General features: G+C 39.9%; 1 protein-coding gene and 1 long non-coding RNA gene across 2 annotated transcripts in view; one reads left to right on the forward strand and one right to left on the reverse strand.

Annotated features, from left to right (window-relative positions):
• The window catches only part of KCTD16 (potassium channel tetramerization domain containing 16), a 230,886-nt gene that overhangs the window by 122,548 nt on the left and 81,610 nt on the right, over positions 1-26,728 (reverse strand). The window lies entirely within an intron of this gene.
• On the forward strand, positions 4,711-25,325 carry LOC142818724 (uncharacterized). Its single transcript, XR_012896338.1, has 5 exons — positions 4,711-4,992; positions 7,814-7,876; positions 14,775-15,000; positions 17,798-17,985; positions 25,032-25,325. It is a non-coding gene; the product is annotated as an uncharacterized LOC142818724 (long non-coding RNA).

Consider the following 26,728-nt stretch of genomic DNA (forward strand, 5'->3'; position numbering starts at 1 on the left):
TGAAAAAGCAGGATAAATATAGGGTGTTAGGAATAGAATGGGCATGTGACAGGGGACATGAGGTTAACTAGAAACACAGCATTCAAATGCGGCACTTTGTTGCACATTCCCCCTCCAGCCTCATTCCTGTTCCTCGGCTGCTGCACTGGTACATGCTCAGGTATACAAAATCTAATTCCTCTGAAATTCCTGTCTTGCCCATCAGTTTTCCCTATGCAACATTCTGCACCTTATCTGCATAGAATAAAAGCATGTGTCTTACTGAACTTACTCGTAGAGCATGGAAAGGTGATTGTTGTTATAGTATGAAAGCTTGGACTGAGTTGGCAAGGGACAAGGAACCAGGCAGCATTTCTGATATAGCGTTTGAAGAATCATGTCCCAGAAAGGGTTCTTATATTCTTAATCTGTCTTGAACCCATGACTAACTGGTCGCTATTCCTGATAAGTCAGTGTGTGCTTTAGAACTACATATGGCAGTAAATGTGACATTGGGTATGGTCTTCTGACATGTCATGCATTACTGTGAGTTTTCATATAGTTACTCTGTTTTACTCTGTTTAGTTCTCATAAAATATGGAGGAAATTAACCTATGTTACCAGTGAAGAAACAGCTCCTCAATAATGGGCCTTTTCTGCTTCTGATTGACATGAGCATAAATAAGGGCCAACTCCATTCAGATTGTTGGAGTTACAATGAAATTAAATTGGGTGTAAATGAGCTCAGACAGAGGCCCTGCATTTTTTTTCCAACTCTAGAAATTACTTTTCCTAGAAGAGAAAAAACTAGCCCTCGTTGATATTGAAACCCTGAAGCACTGATGGAAATGAAGAGATATGCAACGGAGAACATAACTGAAACATCTTCAAACGCAGGATTGTAGAGCACAAGGTATATAGGCTGCAAGTTAGATAAATCTTTTGGCTGAAAGATGTCCTGAGGGAAATGACTTTAATGGAGGAAAGGCAACCAGAAAAGATCTGCATGGTAAGATCTGCCTTCTGCCTTATGTGGACTTAATGAGTCTATGAATAGCAGAAAAGTAAAGCAATTACCATTCTATAACAAAGGATATTGACTATCGCAGCCCTAGAATCCCATTATGTGCACATACTTATATCTTCTTAGAATAAATTACACTCGACAAAACAAACGTATACCTCTTTTCAGCCTCTTTTAGCACATCCCAACCTTACATTAATCCACAATGTTTCCCACCGGCAACATATTATATATGTATCATTCATGCTTGTTAAACTAAACCGATACATGCTGAAACAGATATAGGAGTGTATATTTTCATACCATTATTTTAGAATGATCTTTTCCATAGGAGTTAATATTATTGTTATTATTATGAGCATTTATTTGGCATCCATCATCTTGGTATGTGAGTGCCCAGTAGATGGGAGCTCTATATTAGGAAACCAGGATACAAAACATCAACTCGACCACAAATAAAAATTCTGGTTGTTTCTCATCCTGGTGCCACATCATAAAACCACTTCTCTATCGGTCCTGCGTAGCAGCAGCTGCTCAAGAGAGGATCAGAGCTAAAGTATTCCAGTGTTTGTAGAGTTATATAGAGGCTCAAATGTAGTTTAAATAAATATTCATAATTTTCAAAACAATACAAGAATTACTGTTGTCATCAAGGCTACTTCAAATTGTAAAGGTAACACTGTTCAAAGTAAGGACAAGAATACAACTACTGCATTTTTAAAACATAAAATTTAATTCAATATAGTCTCATTTTAGGTGGAGATAGATAATATTGCTGGCAGAGATATTTCCTGCATGTGATTATAGCTATCTCAAACATAACCATAGTACCAACTCATAGAAATAAGTTCTTATACATTCCAGTAGTCATTTTCAAAATAACTATACAGTTATTCAGATTACACATGGTCATTTTCAAGTACAGTTATTCTGATTACCGTGCACTTGCACATGAAAAAACGCACACACACTATGCACCAATCTAAACACCTGGGATCAGATTCTACTCTTGGTCATTCTCATGTAAATCTGGAGTAATTCTATCTAAAGTCAATGTACTAAATCAGTAGAGACTCTAGTCCCTGACCCTTAAAATGTAACTTTTCTAACTACCATCAGTTTCATATTGGAGATTTGATCCTGGTCCCATTTGAATCTATGGAACATTTCCCAGTATCTTCAGTGGATGAAGCATCAAGTCCTAGATACCAGTTCTGAGCTCCTACATTTATTTTTTCTGTTGTGGTGTTAGCATGAAGCTATTCTCTGCACCTTTATTATCCCTTTCACTGTTAGTTCAGTTGTTTGATAGTATCTTTCCTCTCTTCACTGACAAGAGAAATAAATTATTGAGAGTTATGGGACATGCTGTAGTTTTTTGCTGTCACGGCATTTTACTTTACCTGCCACTGCAGTCCCACTTCAGAAGAGTACATTTTTATTTATTCATTTATTTTAATTTCATTGCTGATCAATATAAAGGGAAATGAGGAAAATAAGAGTAGTGCACATGATTTTTTTTATTTTCATCTAAAGTTATGTTAAATAAATTCAGTTTCTAAAAACTTAAACTGTTCTCAGTGAAAACGGATTTCTTTCATGAAAGTTGTACTGTCAAAATGCTGTTTCCTCAAAGAAAAGAAGGCTATTTCCTTAAAAAACAATTATTATGGAAAATACTCATTGAGCTCTAGAAAATAATCAACATTTAAAGCAATTACTGGGAGGCTGCAATGCTTCCATCTGCTACACGGAAGATTTATGCAGAGGCCATGACCTTCAATTATGTAACACACATTCTACTAGACAGGACTCCAAAATACAAGTAACAACAGCAGCCAAAGCAGTAGCACAAAGGCCCCTGACCAATGCTTCAGCATGAGTAGGTAAGACATGGTACGCTCCCTACAAAATGTATGACTTTCATTAGATACTGAAAATACTGCACAATAGTGTTATTAAATAGAAAACTCCCTTTGATTTCAGTATCAGTTCTATGACAGGATCAGTGGAAGGCTATGGCCCTAAATTAGAATTCTTTTCTTCTCTGACATTATGCGTCCCAGTGGATAAAGGGAAGTGGGCTTGGCTTGTAAACTGGAGGGACGGGAAGGGACCTATTCAGCAGAGTTGCAATCTGTTGCAAATAACTCACTGCCAGTGAAAGTGCTTAATCATTTCCTACTGGTGCACAACAGGCAAACACAACACCTTAAAAAATACCAATTCTACACAAAGGCTGCAGCAGTGAGCACAGAGATATTAAAACAAATAGCACATGGCGATTTTATGCTGGAGAAGATGTTAAGAATCCATATTTAAAATAGTGAATTACCTAGCTACAGAACATAAAGCAAAAGCTTTGAAGAACAGTTATTCACATCTGAAGAGGCCTCAAAAATCACAAGCTGTATTATGGTTTTTCTTGCCCCTTTTGAAAAATAGGCTTAGGGTGCTTGTTTGTGCCATATCTATACACAAAACTTTGGACTGGTTATATTTTTATAAATGGAAATAAATACACAAATAACTATTGATATTGTTCCCTGACTTTGAAGAGAGTATTGCTTGTCTTCACTGTACTACCTTGAACTTGCATGTCAATAATGCTAGTAATTAGCTGAGTATATTACCATCTGAAAGCAGGTATAAATAGCCTAATGAGGTCTATTACATAATGCAAATAATAAATAATACAGGAAGGAAGAAAGGCTGAATAAATGACCCATAGAAATGAATTAGATTTCCTATAAATGTTATTGATTTTCATACTTTACAAAATATAACTCATTCTTTAGTCTTTTATTCTAATTCTGTCTCTCAAACAAAGGGAAGTAAAATCAGGACTAATATATTCAATCCTTTTTTTAAAAGTATCAGTTATTGATGTTTGGGATTTATTGGGGATTTTTTAGTTGTTGTTTTTTCCCCCTCTGATACTAATGGATTATAATCAAGAAAATGTTCCCTTCTGTCTACTGAAGTAATGGTAGCATGTCTGATTTATTTCAGTTACCATCAATTAACATGGCAACTTTCTCCCATCCCTAAAATGATTAAAACTGAATCCTTAGAGTGAATCAGTAGTAAATGGAAACAGCTAATTTGAGTCAAGCTTTCACAACCTTTTGATCCTAAGAGCTGGAGATATCACTCATGAACATATGGGAGTAATCTTGACACTTGAGTAGAAATCATGATCTTGCATAAATTGCACAGTATGTAGCAAGTAGTTTTCCTAGCGGCTGAACTGTACATGCAGAGTAGTGTGGCAAATGGGCCAAGCTATAGCCTGTGAGTTTGGAACATAGGGGTCTCTTCCCAGCTCTGCCACTGATTTCCTATATGACTTTAAGCAAGACATGTAATTAGTTTGTACCTGGGTTTGTAAAACAGATATAATACTCACCCATGGCTTTGAGGTTTAATGATCATAAAGCATTATGTATGTCTTTATCTACATAGGTGTGTCATCACAATAGTTTGAGTGTTATAATGTTTTCAGATAAAAGGATCTTTGTCTAGCAGCAGCAATTTCTTTACGACTCCTCAAGATGCTTTAAAAAGAGCAATGGATACTTAGAGGCAGTGCATATAAGCAAGCATTATTAGAAAGAACACAAAAAAAAGCAAAAAATCACCATTACAAGTAATTAGAAGCATGAGAAAATGTAACAAACAAATAAAGGGAAATATTAATTTTTTCTAAAACAATTCCTTATTTTGCATGTTCTGCAGCCAAAACTAAATTAGCATCATCTACTTCAGCGTAGGGATGTAAATGGCTAACCCTTACTGGGTGATGCTTACTGGTTACAGTTAACTGGCAGGGGCTGGAGTAGCTCCACTCCCATCATCAATAGGCAATTATCAATCCAGCAGGGGTTGATTTATCATTTCTAGTATATAAATCGACGTTGGAGCACTTTCCCTTCAATTCTGATAAACCACCAGAATGAGTCTGAGGGTGTCTATGAAAGAAAGTGAAGGTAGGTTTAAAAGAGAGAGAGAGAGAGAGAGAGAGAGAGAGAGAGAAATGTAGCTGCCAATCAAAACAAGACAAGACACATTAAACGATTAGCAATGTTCCCTAGATTCTTTCACGGGCAGTTATTTTGCAGTTAGTGTTTGCCTGTAACAAGTTTTGCAGATTGGAGATTTCTTTGTAAGCGATAAATCAGATTTCAGAATTACTTTCATAATAAACTCATAAAGAACCTTGTCTGAGGGGGAGGGAATTAAAACCTACTGACGGGTAGTGCATGTTTTATAGCCTTGCAGCTGCAGCAACAGACAAGTATTAGAGATCTACTAATATTTCAGTGGTGAAAGTAACTTAAGTTGCTTACCGATTCTGTCAGGTTGCACTCTTGGAGAGGGAGGTGCCTCAGGTGGTGTGACATGAAAGTACTTGTAAGAAATTGAAGTATGGGAGTATGGGGAGCTCAGGGCAGGGAGTGAGTATGTGGGCGTGGAGTAACAGGAGTCAGGGAAGGAGTTTGGGGATGAGAAGGCACTCAGTGCAGGAGGCTGGGGCTGGAGGTGTAAGCTTCAGATTTGGGTGAATGAGGAGTGGCTCAAGGCAGAGAGTTGGCGTTTGTGCAATGCAGGAATCAGGGAAGGGGGCTGAGCTCAGGGGGGTGGGTGCATGTAAGGGGTGAGTGCAGAGGGGCCAAAGGGGCCATTCTGGGAGAGCGAGGGGGCTGCACCCTCACATACCTTTTTCCTCTTCCCCTGACAATCAGGGAGTGAGGGAAAAATGCCTAGCTTGCTGCATTCCTCTCCCTCCAGGCTGACCAGGGGAGGGGCAGAGGAGGAATTCACACAGGCCATGCACTTTCCCTTCATGGGAAGGGAAAGAAGACCAGCAGCCACCTGGTATGTGCAGCTGCAGCCCTCTTCACATTGCCCTCCTGAAATGGCATCTAGGGAGCATATGGAGAGCTAGGGAAGACCCAGATGGGGGGGCGGTGAGGCATGCCCCTAGCCAGCCCCTTTCACCTGCCTGCCTGCCTGACTGACTGCTGCCCCCCAAACCCTGCCAGAGGGGGGTGCCCTCTGGCTCACTAGGAGATTTGAGAACTGGCGCTGGCCCTAAGGCAAACTGAGTTTGAGGTCCCTGGTCTACACTATCACTTTTGCTGGTCAAACTTTTGTCAGAGGTGTGGAAAGAACATCCCTCTACTCCTCCTTCCCTTCCCAGCAAAACTTTTGTTTTGCTGGCAAAAGTGCTGGCCTGGGTAGCGTTATATCAGCAGGAGATGCATCTAAACCAGGGGGCATTTATAACATAGCACTAACGACTGCCAAGAAGGCTGCAAGGAGCTCTGGGAGACTGAGCAGCAGTGGAAGGTTTAAAATGCGCAGAAGAAAGGAGGGGGAGAGACAACAGAACTGTGGGAGAGGTTCAAAAAAGCAGGATAAATATGAAAAAAATGTCATTAGATTTCTGTTTGTTGTACAAATTGGAAATTTATTGTTTTGAAAGTCTAATAATTTGGGGCCCAATCCTGTCAACAGATCTATGTAGATGACCTGATCCATCTGTTCTGAGCCAACTGCAGAAATGGGGCCTTAAACTCAGCAATCTCCAGCTCACTGGGGAAAACATTGTTGTAAGCAATTCAGTGAAAGGACCTACAGCCTGGCACCCTTGAGCCCTTTCTCAAGATGGGAAGATTTAATACCTTGAGCTAAAAAAATAAATAAATTATCAATGACGTGCTAGGGTGAAAATGAAGTTGCTTTTCTCACCTATTTTTTACTCACTGACTCTTTATGCCTTTCCTCCCAAGCACAGAAGACAGAGTCACAGAAATACTGTTAAGTACTGAATACTTTTCTAAATGCATCTGGCCATAATTACCAGGCAGTAGTGGGCTGGGTGATTTCTATAAAAAGAATTGCATCCTGTGTATTAACATGTTAAATGTATTGGGTGCAGAGACGGTGTGTGGCTTTTTAAATTATTTTTATTTAAGGAAGCATCAGATCAATTCAAGTCACTGGATATTTCTAAGAGGTAACCATGTTAGACTGAGTGAAAACAACAAGGAGTCCTGTGGTACCTTAGGGCATGTATTCACTAGGAAATTATTTTGAAATAACTAAATTTGAAATAATAACTCCCAAAGTAACTATTTCGAAATAACCTTATTCCCGAGGAAAGCAGGAGTACAGTTTTCGAAATAACCAGAGTGTTATTTTGAAATAATAGGCTTGGTAGTGTGGCAAGGGGGGTTATTTTTAATAACTCCCTAGTGTAGACCGGGGCTCAAAGACTAACACATTTATTTGGGCATAAGCTTTTCATTAATCTTTAAGGTAGGTTTTTCACATAGGACTACTTGTTTGTGGGATATTTCTGGTTTCTCATTTCCAATACAGGGAGTGGATTCCATACCACAATGGGGATAACTTGCCTTGTGCTATAGGTAAAAAGCAAGAGCAAAGAAAGTGAAGGGAAGAAAGAACTGTTTGCAGATACCAATTTGGAACCTGAAAAGCATATGTTCTCACAAGACAGGTGATTACCAGTCAAAGGAAGAAAGAATGATGAGAGGTAGATAATAAGCAGTCTCTATAGACAGATGTCTGCACAAGCTTAGGCACTCAGGACATTTTTACAGCACAATATCCTCACTGCCTTGGACTTCAATTTTCCTAAAATCTTTGCAGAAAGGCATTAGAAATAGACCTGGAAATTGTAATGCTGACTGAAATGGCTAGATCTGTGTTCTGCTTTCAGACTGCAGGATGAAGGGGGTTGTTTTATAGCTAGTGATTGTAAATTACTTCATTTCCCTCCAGGTAAAACGCAGTAGCAAGCAAAGTTCTGGGCACAGCCACAGCTCCCTGAAGGAAAAGACTGAGGTACTAATCAATAAATTGCAGGTTTCTTTCTTTTATACGAACTATAATGGGAAGGAATGAAAACACACATGCTTAAGCAGCACTTAGAGGAAGTGTACATAGGAGAAATGGAATTTTAAGCCAATAAAATAGTCAGATGTTGAGTTTGTGAAAGTTAGCAAATAAAGTTACAACAATTAACCTCTCTTACTACAGATAGGTCAGACTGGTTGGCAACAGCTTGGGTACCTCCAAATAGGAGGGTGCTTCCTTACCCACCAAGTGAGTATTTCACTGCCTGAAACCACCTATTGAAAAGGAGTCAGATCAATCAAGTGACCTGCACCTGTGATTCAGAGCTGCTTTTGCTCCAAAAGAAATTTGCCCTTTGGCTATGACTACACTGCAGTTTTCTTGCACAAGAACTGTTTGGCGCAAGAGTTCTTGCGCAAAAGGTCTTGCAGAAGATTGTGTCCACACTGCCATGTGCTTTTGCGCAAGAGCCTCCATGGCAGTGTGGATGCTCTCTTGCGGAAGAAACCCCTGTTACCCATCCACACTGCCTTCTTGTGCAAGAGGGCTTATTCCTCGTGGGGAGAGGAATAACTCTTGTGCAAGAAGCCCTCTATTCCGACGCTTTACTGTAAATTTACTTGCGCAAGAACGTGCATGAACTGTAGAAGCTCAGCAAGTTTTTGCACAAGAACGGTTGTTCTTGCGCAAGAAGCCTGCAGTGTAGACATAGATTTTGTGAACTGAGTTTTCTATGAATTCTCAGCACAGCCAGAAATGGTTTCATCTGGCAATGGAACTGAAAACACTGATTCAGGGGAGGAGCGGACCCAAAGCACCAAACTGATAAACAACTAGCTCAGCTCTTCATTAAAATCAACATTGCACTTTAAATATTTATAAAGTATATGAAAGCGAGTTGAGGGGGGTTCATTATTAAACAAGAAAGGGCAAGCCCAGAAATAAAGCCCAATTATAAATAGCTCATTTGTGCTTATTGTCAATGTTTGTAAACCTTACTGGATCAAGAGCAATATATTTTTCTAATACAACCTGTAATGTATTACTCATATAGAGTGGTATATTCAAGGGTCACTGATATTCTTATATTTCTTTGCTTTTGTGTGGTTAAGATAAACTTCTTAAGATGGGTTTTAACTGAGAGATATCTCACAAGACTCAGCATCCTAATCCTACCTTTCCAGCATTGACTACCAAGAATTTTAAAAAGTTCTTGCTCTTTGATACACTCTGAAAGATGAGATTCCCAACAATTTGGCGTTCAAATAACTGATTGTTTTTAATATAATTTAATCTCATTTTGCTTCACAATCTCAGGAAAAGTAGAAGATGGGTTTTTTTCTCTTCTTAATAAACACAGCTGAAGCTCAGCTCTCTCTTGTGGGGGAGTTGGGAAAATGAACAAAACTCTGCTTAAACACCTTTGGGTGGGTTTCCCTTGATAAAACAGAGAATAAATGGAGTAAAGTCCCTAGTCCTATAAACCATACATATGAATGCAAAAAGGCTCCCATCACCATAAAGAGTGAGATATCTTCCAGCCACACACAAAACAAAGGTTTGAAATGTGATTCCCTTCAGAATCAGCTCAGCTCAATAGAGAATTAGAAACTTAATCCACCTAGCTCAACCTTCAATCTACAGATGATCATGCCCCCTTGCCAGACCTCCCACTTATACAATGGTTGAGGGAATTAATTGATTTTTCACAACTGGCTCAGCTCTCCTTCCTTCCTCTACCTAGGGGGAGAGTTAACCCATTCTCCGCCAATATCTGGATGTGCTCTATACATCCTTTCACTGAAGGGATTCATTGAAGAAGGTAAGAATAATTCTGCTCCAGTTGAAAGCCAGTGGCAGAACTCTAAGCCCTTGTTTACACTAGGACTTTATTTCAAAATACCCCCGGTCGAATTTATAAGTGGAGCGTCCAAGTTACCTCAGAATTCAAAATCTGTATGCCTGCTTTTCATCAGGAGTAACACTAACTTATTTTGAAATAACCGTGTGTGGACATGCTGGTGCCGCTATTTCAAATTCATTATTCCCCTGAGTAATTCAAACTAATTACTTCCCAGTGCTTCCTGGTCTCTAAATCTGAGGCAGCGTGTTCTCATTAATGGACCTTGTCTCAGACTAATTTCAAGGCTTCCCCATAGTGTGGTCACACTACTTCGAATCTGTTAAATCAGGAGTTAAGTCAAATTTACTAATTTCAAAATAGTTTCTTAGTGTAGACATGGCCTAATTGATTTAAAGGAGATCAGGATTGGGGCAGCATATCAATAGCCCAATTTTAGGAATACTTGCATAGAGATCAGTATTGGGTAAACTCTTCCATGAAGTAATATGTTGTGGCTTGTGCTGGTGTAACTCAGAGGAACTCCATGGACAGCTCTATGCCCAAATTCTGAGTTTATGTAAATGGCTGCATAAATTACATATAAGTCCAAGTAAAATCAATGGGCTTGACTTCCTATTTACACTGGTGTGAGAACATCTAAAACTGATTGATTCTTAAAGTTGAACTCTCTTCTGAGTTTGATGGGTTGCTCTGCTTCAAAGTCTATAGTAAAAGATGTCCCAGATTAAAGAAACGTGCACATCTACAGCTCTTCTTCCATGGATAACAAGCTAAATTTATCTTTTGTTTTACAATGTCGCAACTCCATGTAAATCAATTGAGTTGCACAGGTGTACTCAGAATGGTATTTGGCCCAAGAAGTTAAGAACATTCTAGACATTTCTCTTCCAAGAGAGCTATCATACTTCCTTTTCAAATTGCACACCCTCCACCCCAACTATTTCAGATGTAAAAGCTGTTTTGAAAAGTATATCTAACTTGAGAAATTATAATTTCCCCTCCCTCTCTGCTCAGGCTTCTTAGTAAAATTGTCCATTGTGCAGACATTAGGCTTGGAAACTTTCATCCAGGTGAGATCTTTAGAATGTGAGCAAATAAGGAGTTACAGGGAGCAGAGTTCAACAACCCGAATTATTCTGTCACCAGGAACCCATTTGTAATGAATATAAAATTGTTTCTGTGATGTTTTCCTCCTTTGTTTGATGGGGAGAAAAAACTTATTCCTAATTTCTCTGGAGTATCATTTTTCATGTGGTTTCATATGATGCTGAATATCTGCTTAGAGTTTTTTGGTTAGGTTTTTATTAACCTAGATTATAGGATTATCTGATTGATTCAAGTATTTTGGTGGAACACCAGCAGTGCATGTATTTTCAAATCACATTGTTGGCTATCACCAGTGATTCCTCAGATATACTCTTCCTGTCCTAGTAATAGTGATAGAAATGTAGCCATGTTAGTCTGGTGTCGCTGAAACAAAATACAGGACTATGTAGCACTTTAAAGACTACCAAGATGGTTTATTAGATGATGAGCTTTTGTGGGCCAGACCCACTTCCTCAGATCAAATAGTGGGTCTGGCCCACGAAAGCTCATCATCTAATAAACCATCTTGTTAGTCTTTAAAGTGCTACATAGTCCTGTATTTTGTCCTAGTAATGGCATCAGCTGTGATAGGCAGTGACTCAATCTTCCGTGGAGCAATTTAGACTTCATGCTATCTTACCCACATTCCTCTTCTAAATGCTGATTTCTGGTAATATACGTGAAGTTTTTCTCCGAGATGCATTTCGAACGGCCCACTGGGAATTTAGTTGAAACAACCGAGACCTCATTGGAATTATTCCCACTTTTACACCAGAAAGAGTGAAAACAGAATTTGACCCTCAATTCTGTTAACATTAAGATTATATTAAAATTTTTTAGCATTTTTGTCTACTCTGTGTCATCACTGACATCAGTACACAGTGTGTGAAAAGGGCACAGAACGCTACTTTTCCAATTTGTCAGCATTGTACTTAGGATGGCCAACTCTACCAAACTGGATGGCTGAGATACCATTGCTGTGAATGGCATCCGATCTGTCCGGTCGAAAGAGTTGGCAACCCTAATTGTTCTACCATTTTGCACCATTGAAAATGTAAACGTAAATATAGGACAAGGTGCAAGACAGTGGGTAGCTGGGTCTTTGGGAGATCTGGGGGCCAAATTCTCCTCTCATTTAGACTTGTGTGAATCCAGAATAACTCCACTCTGAGGCTATATCTAGACATCAGCGCTTTTCTGGGATACCAGAAGCATCCCGGAAAAGCTCTGCCATGTCCAAGGAATGCGTCCACTTTTTTGGAACAGTTTCCGAAAAAGCTGACATGTTCTTTCAGCAACCCTGTATTCCTCTCACTGAGAGGAATAAGGGATGTTCTGAAAGAGGAGTTTTTTCCAAAATTTGGCTCCGTGTAGACAAACCAAATTTTGGAAAAGACTCTTTTGGAAAAAAAGTGGAAAAAGAATCGTATCTTTTTCCGACTTTTCTCTGCAGTGTAGACATAGCCTGACTCCAGGGAATGGAATTATTCTAGGTTTATACCGGTGAAACTCATAGTAGAATTTGTCTCTATGAACTTTTTTTTAAATGTTTCTTTTCCTAAGGCTCCCATCCACTTAGCACCTTTTTCTATCATTTACAATATTTTGCCTGCTTTGCTTTTCACAACACAAAAGCATTTGGTATGAAAGGAGGGGGAAAGACAAGTGACAGTTGACTACATTTGTCCAGGAAAACCCCCTGAAATTTGTCCTCTTCTTTATATTCTCTTTTAAAATACTGAAATATAGGAGGCAGCAATTACTGGCCTCTTACAGTACAATTTGTCTGCACAGTATCATTCAATATTATTTGAGAGAAATAGTTATTGTTCATGTAAGCACAAAAACAGTGCATGGGGGAAATGACTAGATTCATTTTGTCACTGGTATTCAATTTTGTTTACAAGAATATCTGTACAATATCACTTCACCCATTTTTTTAAATCTATCTTTGAAAATGTGAAAAGGCAATTTCTTTCCTTAAAAAAATCTGATGGCATATGCTGAGCAGGAAAATAGTTCAGTTCTGCTCATCCTCATCAACAAGCATTTGAATGGAGAACAGTTGAGATACAAAGGCCCTGATTAGCACATGAAAATATCATAACCATTCAAATATAAGCAAAATCTCATTTGTGAAGTGCAAATATCCCTAATAAGACCATAGTGTTTCTAAAGCTTGTTTGTGGGGCATTAGATGCCCAGAGGAGAAGAATCTGACTTTTTATTCTTTAGGGAAGAATCTGAGTTGTTAGATGCACATCAACTATTAATAAAAACCGATGTGTCAACTCAACATCATAGTGTGACGCTATGAAGTGCCCTGTCATTCATTTCTTATTGACTAGAGCTGTTGGAAAAATGAAACAGATTTGCTAATATTTGTAAATAAACAGTTCCTATTTGAATCATTTCAATCCCTGGGAATATGTTAATCATTGTATGGGCTCACAGAATCATTTGTAAATATTTGAACAATTGATGTTCATGAAAAATATTTGCAAACCTTTAAAGTTCAACTAATTTATTCCCAAAATATATTACATTCTTCCTGTTAAAGCAGTAAGCCACCCAACAGTGGAGAAGAAATACCACCATGTGAAAAATCACACTCCTCAAATTGTAAATAACTAAATGTGAACAGCTGTAGAGAATGGGTTATGAAACACACAGTGTGGTAATTATTCATCCAAACCATTCAGAATATGAATAACGCAGAGCAGTAGTGGGCAACCTAAACTAGTGAGTGGGCTACATGAGTAGCCTCCTTTATATCAGTGGGCTGCAAGACTGTCTTGACCAAGATGGTCTCCGAGGATAGAGTGGTTTTGCGAATTAAGCTTCTATACCTAGAGTCCGCGCGGTGTGCCAACTGAACCAGCAGCACTTTGATTGGATGCAGAGGGAGCACGCAGCTCTCATAATCAATGCTGTGTGCAATCTGCTCAGACCTCACTTCAAGTGAATGCCACTTTGGTAGGAAAAAAATGCTGTGGATGAAAACCAGCAGAATCTGTCAACCCTGTGTATTGGCATCGCTAAACAAAATGGCTACGTCTACACTGGCCCCTTTTTCGGAAGGGGCATGCTAATTTTGAAAGTGGGAATAGGGAAATCCGCGGGGGATTTAAATATCCCCCGCGGATTTAAATAAACATGTCCGCTGCTTTTTTTCCGGCTTGGGGAAAAGCCGGAAAAAAAGCGTCTAGACTGGCCCGATCCTCCAGAATAAAGCCCTTTTCTGGAGGATCTCTTATTCCTACTTCAAAGTAGGAATCCCCCGCGGATTTCCCTATTCCCACTTTCAAAATTAGCATGCCCCTTCCGAAAAAGGGGCCAGTGTAGACGTAGCCCTTGTCTTGTGGGCCACACATAGAACCCCAGTGGGCTGCCCACCACTGGTGTAGAATGTTGAAGAAATCTACAATGGTTTGCCTATGATTGACAAATGAGATGAATTTAGTCTTTGTTAAATGCTACTCAATTATTTTATATTATTTAAAATCTTTAATTACACTCTTAGGTATGTCATAGTGCTGAATTACATTGAGGGCATGAAGCATATAATCTAATCATATTAGAAGGGGCTCCTATTATCAGTCAAGGAATGTACAAGTTTTGAATCCTAACTTATTCTTCCTTATCCTGCATCAAGTAGCAGGGTCCTATTATATGGGTAAAGATAATTCAGCAACACGCATCAGCAAGCAGTGCTCTGGGAGACTTTTTTTAATAATTTGAGCAAAAGAGGAGTGGTAGGGTAATGGTATAATGGGAAATTTTCTGCATAAAATAATAGGTTTGGTCCCAAAAAATGCTGCACACTTGCAGCTTCCATTGACTTCATTGATTCTCAGCAGGTGCTCAGCAGCTCTTTGGATCGGGTCCTAACTTTGTAAATGATTAACTCTGACCCTTTTTGTTTTTGTCAAATAGGGCTGCAGTATGTGTACCGCAATAGCAACAGCATTTGATGGCACTGTTTGGTGCTAGCATTCGTAGGAACACAGAAGTTGCCATATTAGATCAGATCCGGAGTCCATCTGCTCTAGTATCTTGTCTTCAATATGCTTCCATTCCTTGCTAAATGAGTGCCTTAATAAGAGCTGGAAGAGTCCCTGAGATACATTTTCCCCAAAGTTCCAGGTATATCCGTACAGAGGTAATGCAATTAAAGGGATACTGTTCACTTGAAAATCACATTTCCAACTGAAAACCTTAAATCAATTATTATTACACATAATCGCTAAGAACAGAAATGTTAGAAAAAATTGTTTTCTCTATTTCTTCTATTTGCTTACATAATTCACTGAACAGCATTTTGTGGGGATGATCCATTGTATCTGGAACTGTTCCAGAATTATTCAACAATTTTTTTGCCCAAATATAACTGTTTATCATAACTGAGATGGTTGGCACTGTAATTTCAATGAAATACAAGCTTGAAAAAATTGAGGAAAAGTTTTGAAAATGTTGGATCAAAAAGTTTTAGGATTTGAGTCAAAATGACTTGGTTTAAAAAGTTAAAAACATTTAGACTAATGAAAGGTTTAAACTAAAAGAGGGAAAATAGTCAAATTCAAAATGAAATGTTTGTTGACCTGAATCAAATTTTTGAGTTGTCGGTTAGTGAAAATTATTGTTTTTACTTTTCATCCAAAGTCAGAATGTGAAAAAATATCAAAATCTTAAAATTGGTCATAATATTTACTTTTAAATTAAATTGTCACATTTGCATTTCATGAGAGAAAATCCCTATTAATTCTCCCATCTCAGAACTCCATGAGACATGGAAATCAAGTCCTACTCGGACAGCAGAAGCATTAAACAACAGCTTTTTTAGTTTTACAGAACCCTCAGAAACATCAAGTTCAGCTACAGAGGTGGCCAACAATGTTCCCTCTAATCTTTTCTATCTATGTGAGGATTTTTTCCATCCATGTGCAGAATAATTGTATGTGCACCGAGGCATGTGTGAATGTGCACCACCAGTAGAAACAAACCTAGCTGTGTGTGCCCTGCTAATCAGCTGGGTGGCATTTGACTCTCTCCTGAGTGGCCACACATGTGCACAGATAATGGGGAACACTGGTAGCCAATATATTCCTTCTCTGGGAAGGACCAACTGAAGGGGTATTGTGAATTGACATTGAGAAATGACAACAGTGAAATGGAAAATGAATTGCCTCCCACCATCAAGACCGTAGAACTTGAACCTTTTGGCTCCAGACCATATAATTTGCAAAGACTAGTTTTTCATTAACTATTCTCCCAGATCTGCTTATGACTGTGTCTAGAAGGCCAAACAGACCTTGTGCTGAGCCTTCTCATAGATACACTATTAAAACTGCGCTGATTTTACCAAGATGTATAAAGCTTTTCCATTTTAATTTCAGCATGTGGATCAAATAATTGTTTGGTTTTTCATATTGAGTCTACGTTTCAGCGATTTGCATTTAAATGTGTTGTCAGAGAAATTCCAGAAATCTTTAATAAGAAGACCGATTTGCATTTTAATGTGCACTTAAAGAATTTCAAGAAATCTTTTCATGTGAATACTGTGTTATCTGAGCAATGTTCACATTTTGAGGGGAACGAGAACTGTCAATTTACTGAGAAGTACAGTTCAAACAAAACTGGCTTTCAGAGATACTATGGTTTTATTGAACTTTGTTAAAAAAAAAAAGATGGGCTTTCTGAAGATGTGATTCGGAAGGGAAGTCAAGGGTGACTGAAATGTACTGGTTAGAGAACAAGAGTACTGCAAAGGACTCCAAAGAAAAGCACTGCATGTGCATTTCAAGATGTCAGCTTGTATAGCACTCTCTCCACATTGGGACCAAACATACTTCCAGGGAGCTAAGAACACCCAGCAAATTGCAAGAGGCTACCTGGCCCTGGCAGGATCAGGCCTTAAGTGATTAATTTACTGTGATGTATGCATGTAACTCTCATTAATACATGAGATGTTATGCATGCATATTTACAAGAGCATTTAGGCTTGATTCTGCTCTCACCCATGATTAAGAACTAGAAGAACATCAACTGAAATAAATGGAATTGCACCTGGGTAAAAACCAAAGTGAAGTCAGAACCAGTTCCTTGTGTGTCTTCCATATAATTCTTCTGTATGTCCTGGAAACATTAACCATTAACATGCCGGCTTGTTATTTTGGAAATAATTTCTGTGCTTAGTACAAGTCTTGAGTGATGCCTAGTTCCAAGACACATAGTGCAAGCTTGAGGCAAAATCTTGCTGTAGAGATTTAATTCTAAATATTCCTTTGCTTTGATTTGAGCAGCATGTGCTTGGGAGCGAACTGAATTTCCTGATGGACCAGTTTTGGAAAGGAGTTTTCAGGGCTCATCCTCTCTCACAATTGAGATGAATGGGAGCATTTAGGTGAAGACGGACCTTACCCAGCAAAAATAAACAGATGGATTGTGAGCTTTAAATGATTTGTTTGCCAGAGTTTGCAGTTTGCTGTAGCTTTATAAATAATTCAGTTAGGTAATGTCTCACCATGAACTGCACTGTAATTTAAAGAGCCAGAAGCTCATTTTTTAACATCAGAAGTGGAAACAGACAGAAGCCTAATTTCTCTATTGTTAGCTTCAAATAAAATGCATATTTTAACCTCCTTTTGAATCTCTGTCACACTTCATCTTTCTCAAACTTATTATACTATTTGAACAGAACTGATACACTTATTCCTTGGAGTTATACGGTGACTCTTCTATTGTGCAATCCATCTAGCAATAGTCATATTAAGCAGATACCAACCTCAGGCAAGTTATTAGGAAAAGAAAGTATGGAGACTTTGCAAAGAATTTCTCAACACAAAAAAAGTGGAATAAATACTAATGAAAGCTTGTACAGTAATAAGACTAGGTCAAAAATACCTGCTTTAACCAGCAACAATTTAGACTGAACACACTTTCCACTTGTAGTGTTACAGGTCTCAGTCCCCACTCCTTCTGTCTCAGCACTGCCTATCTCTGTAACAACTATATTATGAAGGAAGAAAGACACAACATTCAGAGTATGCACTCTCATCTTCAAAACAAAGAAAAGAGGACTGCAGGCACTGTACTAATGATGTACAGCTGACCAACATATGTGGAAGACCAACTGTCTGTTAATAACGTAAGTGCAGCTGTCTGAAATGCCTTATTTGCATTCTTTTTCCTTCAAAGTAGCAGAATATTAAGATATCTCACTGTTATGATGTTAATCACAGGCAAGCAGAATGGCTTTAAAAAACAATAATCTGTTCTGATGATGATCAGTTTGACTTGTCTGTCTATGCGAGTGTACAATACATTTTGTAAGGCAACATATTACGAAGCAGCCGTGATTTAGTAACTCTTTGCCATGGAAGACAGGATTCACTTTCACATTAGTCTGGAATTTAGTGCAGCTCAGCGTCAGGTAAGAGATCAAACAGAATAGTAATTTCTAAGGCTGGCCAGATTCCTTTATCTTCACTTTTCTAAAACTAAAGTTATCTTATACTCTCTCCTCAGTAGCAAATATGCTCCTATGCAGAACTGTTGCCATGGTTTAGTTCACTGTATTATTCAGTCATACTCTGGAACCAAAGAAAGTTTCATCAAGTCAACTTTATCTGTATGTTCAGAAAGCCTGCACATGGAACATGAGTCAATCCCTACTGACGTTTGTAATTTAGATTTACAGTAGAACCTCACTGTTACGAAACTGACCAGTCAACCACACTCCTCATTTGAACCAGAAGTAAATAATCAGGCAGCAGCAGAGATCAAAAAGTAGCAGCAGAGACCCTGTCCTGTGAAGGACAGGCTCATGGGTTCGAGTCCCACCTCCCTAGGGTCAGATCGGGTCAGAAGGAGGGAAAACCGAGTGGCCCGGGGCAGGCAGGATAACAGTATATGTTAAACATAAATGACTAAAAAGGAAAGCAGCATTTTTCTTCTGCATAGTAAAGTATCAAAGCTGTATTAAGTCAAACTTCAGTTGTAAGCCTATGATAGAATATCCAGAATGCTTTGTTCCGAGTTATGAACATTTTAGAATTCCTGAAAATCAAGATCTAGCTCCTGCAAACATGCTTAATTCCCGACATGTCTGTAAACATGAAATTCTACTGTGTCTCTAAAATTGATCAAACCACAATTCCAATCTTTGGTAAAATTTGTAGTCAGATCAGATGGTGGAACTTAACTTCACATATAATGCCTTCCTTATATGTATCCCCAATGATTTTCACTCTATGCTATTTAACTAAAGCTCATTCCACCAGGGAAGTATATGCTGTGACTTTTTGCATTAAAAGCTATAACAAATAGATAAGTATGGGCCATGAACCTTGCTGGTGGGTTGGGGAGGAAAACAGGGAGAAAGAAAGAGAGAAAGATTTAGATTTCAGGCCTCTGAAAGTTTGAGAGACAATGCCAAAGAATATTGGACAAAGAACATTGTCACAGGATGATTGTCTCCTGTTACTAGACAAACGAGAGGCCAAACTGAATAATTTATCAAGAATATATAATGATGGGAAAACAAGATGTTTATTTTTAGAAGATAAGTCATTCTCTGATGACATTCCATCTAATTCACATAACTTCACTTATGGCACATTGTTTTGTTTTGTTTTAATTACTTCTGATGGATGTTAGTACACTACAGTGACAGTTATTCATTGCATAGAAAATTTACTAACCTGTTGCACTGTGACTAGATTAAGTACAGACCTGTTTGGGGCCACAAGAGAAACAAGAAAGCTCAAATGTAGCCTTAAATGTAACGTTTCCCAAAATAAGCAGTTGCTATCCCTAAGAGCAATAGAAGTGTTTACAAGAATTTTTTTTAAAAAATGTATACCTACAGTTTCTCTTTAAACAAATGCTACTCTATGGTGTTTTCAACCCAATCACAACCAGGAGCCTACAGATATTTCACCCTCTAAACAAAATTGAAATTTTCATGATTGATTGTTATTGCCCAAGCAGAGAGATATGCAATGAAGACACCATAATAAACAGCAAAAAATCAAACTGGACTCTCTTCTGTTTAAATAATCCAAGGTGTAATTAGTAAGACAAATAAATAGGGTTGCCAGATGGTTTCAGAAAAAATACTGAACAACAACAACAAAAACACGCCAGGAAAATATTGAGCAAAAAAACCACATGGTGGCCCCTTTAAAAACTGCATGGTGAGGCTTTTTGGCCCTAACAAGCTGCCAGCGACCGCCTGCCATTTTACCTCCCTGCGCCGGCTGGACAGCTCCCCGGGAAGCATTAGGGTTCCCAGGATGCCTCCATATTGAGCTGGACAGCCCAGGATTTTCACCTCCTGGCCAGGAAAAAAATCAGAAAGTACCGGACATTTTAGGTCCTTTACCGGATAGAAAGCAGAAATAATGGAATATCCAGTTCAATATCAGACACCTGACAACCCTACAAGTAAACATATGTGTTTACAATATTAGGGGCCTGCTGCACTCATTAACTTCAGTGACAAACTCCCATGACTTTTAAGCTAACAATTTTCCAATCAGATACCCGTGTGTTGGTTGTGTGTGAAGGGAAGGGGAGAAGGTTATATTTCTTACTTGAGGTGAGTATAAAAAGTATCACAGATTACTGCTGCATCATGGTTGCCAACTTCTGTAATTCCTCTGCAAGGCTCACAGTAGCTGATGTTTTTCTCAAAGCTCCTCCAGCTCTAGTTGTATACAAATTTCAGCTCCCGTTAAAAAAAAACAGGTTGTAGACCTCCTGGTTGCAGAGAAAAGCATTCAATGCTACATCGAATCATGGAAAACTGGAAGGGACCTCGTCATCGAGTCCAGTCCCCTGCCCTCATAGCAGGACCATGCTACCATACAAGTACTAAGAACACCAGCAAGCTTTAAAGTTTACAAACACATAGGCCCAGTCTTGCAAACTGACCCACTGGTGGGCTCCATAGCTCAGGGCTACTCAAGTTTGAAAGCCCCAGGGGCCACAATGATACTCACAGAACATGCCAAGGGCTGCAACTTAAGTGTGGTTGCATCTACATGCAAATAGATATGCAAATATATGCAAATAGCTTCTTTCACACTGATGAGCATGAATACAATAATTAAGACAAGACTACACAACACATAGACCCCATTTAAGTCAGTTCTGCTGATATTAATAAAATGCAATATTTACCCGATTTCCACCCATAAGACAGCACTTTTAATGAGCAATGATAGTCCAGGAATTTAACTACTAAAACCCAGATCAACAGAAGACCATTATATTGACTACTTTTTTGTTTTAGCTCCCACCCGCGGGCCACAAACAAACGGGCCGCGGGCCGCATGTTGAGTAGCCCTGCCATAGCTCACAGAGTACCCATAAAGCAGAGGTGAGCAAAATACAGCCTACAGGCCAGATCTGGCCTAACATTTCTATCCAGTCTGCCTCCCACAGGAGAGCTTTGCATGCAGCCCAGCTGATTAGCAGAGTGCACACAGCCACAGGATGTGTTCAGGTGCCCTCCCGCGCCCCCCCCCCCCCCCCCTGCTCCATTCTGCTGCTATTCCCAGCCAGGATCCTCCTGCTAGTTGTGTAGAGCAAAGCGGGGGAGGGGAGGAAGGGGAGTGTTGCTGTCAGCTTGTCCCCCTCCCCCATCTCCACAAAGCAGGGGTAGGGGGACACATCCTGGCACAGGAGCTGCTGCTACCTGGGGTGCATGCCTGTCTTAAAGAGACAGTGCACTGTTTCTGAGATTTCTCCAGGAGCCCTTTCTTTCTTTCTTACACAGACACTCTGCTCTCATGCAGAGTTGGGGAGGGGGAGACAACAAGGCTCAGGAACAGAACAGGAGAGCTTTCCGCAAAAGCTCTTAAAGAGACAGCACATAATACCTTTCAGAAAATTACCCAGCCGCAGCCAATCTCTGTGTCACACATTGTCTGTCTCACCCAGTCTGTGTCACACACAATCTCTGTGTTATGAAGTCTCTGTGTCACACACACTCTCTCTCTCTCTCTCTCTCTAGCTCCAGCCTTTTGACTAATGTCCCTTCTGGGGACCTGGAACTGGCCTGTGACAATTTACCAAAATTTGTGGAGTAGCCCCCCTGAAAAAATTATTGCCCACCCCTTCCATAAAGAGATATGCCAAAGCAAGTCAGCTTGCAGGATACAACTGCCAGGCCCAGTCATAGGCCATAGAGCTCACTGCGAAGAGTAACCCTGCCAGTGATAAATATTTGCATTCACAGAGAGCAAACTGAAAAGAGCAGCCTATTTATATCATCCTTTATCTCATCAAGGATTACATATTTTAATAAAATTCTTGCTTCTGTTTCTCATTCTGTAAAAGAGTTCTACACCAGTGGTAATCTTCTGAAGTTATTGTGACATTCTGTGTTATTGTGACATTTTCAAATTTCTAATCAAGTGGAATATTTAAAGGTGCACCCAAATTGAAAGCACAGAAATTTACCTTTGGAAGAAGTAGAATAATCTCAAAGTGTAATACGCAAGAGGCCCATACTAACCACACTTGGATCTAATGGAAAAATTTCTCTGATTTTTGATATTTTGGTTGGTTCTGCCATTTTAACTTTTGAAAGCCACTTATCAACAGCAATTGAGCAATTCAGGAATATGACTGGAAGTCACAAATTCCATTGTGATTGCTGGTGTGCAATATATAACAAACAAAACATGGGCATGTGCCTGCTGAGAATATTTTGAAGGAAGTACTGAAAATAGGGATGTTAAATTGCGATTAATAAGTTAATCGAGTAGTTGATGGAATTTCCATCGACTACTCGATTAGTTGATAGTGGGTTGAAGATTCTCGCTATCTCCCCTGTGGCTCTGCAATTTAAATGTAGTACTGGCTCCTACTCCATTTAAACTGCAAAGCCCCAGTAAGGGTTGTTCCCGGGGGCGGCGTGAGCCAGGACTAAGAGGTCCCGATTTGCACCAGCCCTGGGAGCTAACACCAATGCGGTTCTGCCTTGTAAATGTAGTAAAAGCCTGGCAGGCTCTTATTACATTTAAAAGGCAGAGCCATAGCATCCTGCTTAGTCCCAGCTCACGCTAGCCCCGGGAGCTAATCCCACTGCGCCTTTGCCTTTTAAATGCCTTTTACTACATTTAAAAGGCAGATCCGCAGCAGGGTTAGATCCCAGGGCTAGCGTGAACCAGGATTGCTAAGTCCCAGCTCACGCCACCTCCTGGGAGCTACCCTTGCTGCAGCCTTGCAGTTTAAATGTAGTAGGAGCTGGGGCCCCGACTGCTATGACTCTGCCTTTTAAATGTAATAAGAGTCGGGCAGCTCTTACTACATTTAAAAGATAGAGCCACAGCGCTGCTGCGCCTCGGCAGAGTCAGTGCTTGGGGGAACTGGCTTTTAATTTAAGTTGACTTCCCGAGCACCAGCTCCTGCTTCCCGCCTTCCCACCCCCACGCCCCGCTTGCTGCCTCTGATATAGAGGCAGCAGGGAGGGTGGGAAATGTGAGTAGTCAACTTGACTTCTCAATAAGCCTAGGCTTATCGGGCAGGGCTGGCCCGAGCCATTTTGGCGCCCCGGGCCCAGGAGTGAGGCACCACCTCCGGGCGCAAGGCACATGCGCGGGCCCGCCTTCGGGGCACACGGCACATGCGCTGCCCAGCCCAGCCCGGCCACTGCTGCTGGCGTGCAGCGCCTGGCCATGCAGGGCCCCGCAGCTGTGGGGAGAAGGGCACTGCTGGCCAGCGCCGTGGGGATAAGGGAGGGACTGGCACTGCGGAAGCCGGGCGCGCGGCGCCTGATGGCAGCTATAAGGGATGCTGCACGCCCCTTACAGCTGCCATCAGGCACCCCCCATCGGTTGGCGCCCCGGGCAGCTGCCCGGCTCACCCACACCTTAGTTTGGCCCTGTTATCGGGTAGCCAACTATTCAACTACTCTTTTACATCCCTAATTGATATGAGGCTATTAAGGACTAGTATAGTGACTTTTTGCCACTCAATTTGGTTCAATGCCTCGTAGAGCAATGAAAAGATTTAAGAATGTTCACTTTCTGGTTAGTATATACAAGCCCTGCACTTTGATATTCAAGAGATAATCAGACACGTTCAAATTTTTTCCTTTCCTGTAAAAGAAGGTAGTGCTATATGAGGTGGTGTTTTCGGGCAGATTCATTAGATCCAGTTTATATTCACATGGTCATATACGTAATAGTTCAGTGAAAGCTTGGATGCCATGTATTCAAACAGCTTTTGGCAAACCATGTCCCTTTGAGTTTCTCAAGCTTGATGTGTCTTTAACATGATGTTGTGTCACCTCAGGGTAAGCAAGTGCATTACACTGTCCAGCTATTAACTTAGTCAAGTCTACAGTCTAAATCCTTAGTGGCACCGCACTCAAACAAAGTCTAGCCCAATTAGTTAGCAAGGCAAAGGCAAACCTACTTTTCCGAGCACTCCCTTCACCCAGTCCTGGTGCTGGGGGCGTGGTCTGGGTAGCACTAAGGGCTGACTGCCTTGACACTAACCCTTTCAGGGCACAGAGCTAGAGCCCCCACACCTTCCCCCAGGGCCCACAGTTGCTGTCGGCCCTGCTGCATGGTGTACATCTGGTTACTTTGGCTTTATTCCAAAAGAAGATTCTTTTATGCTACACATCTAGAGCAGTGGTTCCCAACCTGTGGTCTGTGGACCCCTAGTGGTCCATGACGGTACTGCAGGGTGTCTGTGGAAAGATTAAAAATAAGGATCGGGCCCACTGGTGTGGGCCCGATCCTTACTTTTCTTGTTTTCCTCCCCCAAGTAGGGAGGGATCCATGAAATGTTAATAGATTGAAAAGAGGTCTGTATGCTCAAAAAGGTTGGGAACCACTGATCTAGACCGTCCTGGGGGCTTTGCACCATTCTAGTGCTCCTATTGTGTACCAGGAAATAACTTTATACTCTTCTGCAAGGTTGATTAAATTGACTGTCTGTCTTACAGATTCCTGAGCCAGGATTTAGTACTAAGATATCACCACTGCTAAGTAAGCCCTTGTGCCATTTAAATGAACTGTCATTTGAATAGTTAGAAATATAAACAATCAAATATCTAATAATCCTTTCCAAAGTAAGTGAGAGTCCTTCATAGAGCATATCATTCTCCCTGAGAAGCACAAAACATACTTTAAGGTTTAATTAACATTTAACTTAATCTTTTCTCATCAGTCACTTCATTTCTTGGGAGCAAGCTAATTAAATGTGGATCCAATCACAATCTCTACAAGCAACAGGCATTATATTTCATTTATCAGTACAAAATGATTTAAAACCACTTTCAGTATTTAAGTATGAAGTACAGGATGACTGCAAGTACAACTTTCGATCACTTTTTCAAACAGTATTTTGGTCTCTGTTATAGCCATAGCTTTGTAACAACTGCATCTAAAAATAAAAATAACATGGTATTTAATTAGAGTTGTTATTAAAGCTGAACAAATAAATTTGAGCTAACAATGTATTTATCAAATGTCACTTTCTCTCCCCAATTCCCTTTCTATTTGAGAAATGTTCAGAAGAAAATAGTGAAATTCAAAGATATTTTCATCCACAATTTTTCCATGAAATGGTTTAATGGGTGAATAGCTCAAATCTTCGTGAGTACTGATATTGGAACTTTGCAATTTTTCTGGATTGGCTTCTTACATAAATTACATGGAACTGTTTCTGTTCCTGGGTGGATTATTTATATAACACAGTTGGAATTTGCAATACTGCATTTGAGTACATCATTTACTGAAAAGCTATTGACGCACCCTCACGTGACATACTCAGTGACAATACAGGGAAATGTGGTCTAGATGAAATTACTGTAAAGTGGGCGCACAACTGGCTGAAATATTGTACTCAAAGAGTAGATATCAGTGATTTGCTGTCAATCTAGTGTCTAGTGGGTTCTGCAGGGGTCTGTCCTGAGTCTGGCACTATTCAATATTTTCATTAATTACTTGGAAAGTGGAATGGTGAGTATGTTTATAAAATGTACAGCTGACACCAAGAGGGCAGGGGTTACTGGCACTTGGAGGACAGGATTAGAATTCTAAATGACCTTGGTAAATCAGAGAATTCAACAAAGATGAAACTCAATAAAGACAAGTGCAAAGTAGTTAGAATGAAAAAAATCAAATATAAAAAACTGGCTAGGTGGAGCATATCTGATTAGGATGTGGGGGTTGCAATGTGTCGCAAATTGAATATGAATCAACAATGTACTGGAGTTGCAAAATAGGCTAATATTATTCCGGGGTGTATTAATACCAGTATGGGAACTGAAACACAAGATAATTGTCCTCATTAGTTGATGCTGGTGAGGACTTACCTCAATATTGTGTCTAGTTTGGGGCACCACATTTCAAAGAAAGAGATCCCAGAGGAAAGCAACAAAAATGATACAAGGTTTAGAAAACTTGACCATGAGGAAAGGTTAAAAGCATTGGATAAGTTTAGTCTTCAGAAAAGAAAACTTAATGGGGACCTTAATAATAATCTTCAGAGATGTTAAGGGTTGGGGATCAGCTGTTCTTCATGTCCAGTGAAGGTAGGACAAGAAGTAATTGGCTTAATCTAAAGCAAGTGAGATTAAGATTAGATATTAGAAAGGGTTTCCTCCCCCCACCCCCTATCTATAAGAATGACTAAGTACTGAAATAAATGACCAAGGAAGTTTATGAAATCCTCATCACTGGAGGTTTTTAAGAGCCGATCAAACCGTCAGGGATAGTCTAAATATACTTTTCCCTGCCTCAGCATAGGGGACTAGATGAACTTTTGTGGTCCCTTTCAGCCCTACACTTCTATGATCATTTGAAATTTTCGTTGAAGTTAAGAATCACTCCTGTGAACAGGACCTTCATAAGGCCTCCACA

This window comes from Pelodiscus sinensis, chromosome 17, assembly GCF_049634645.1.
Source record: "Pelodiscus sinensis isolate JC-2024 chromosome 17, ASM4963464v1, whole genome shotgun sequence".
NCBI classification, from domain to species: domain Eukaryota; kingdom Metazoa; phylum Chordata; order Testudines; family Trionychidae; genus Pelodiscus; species Pelodiscus sinensis.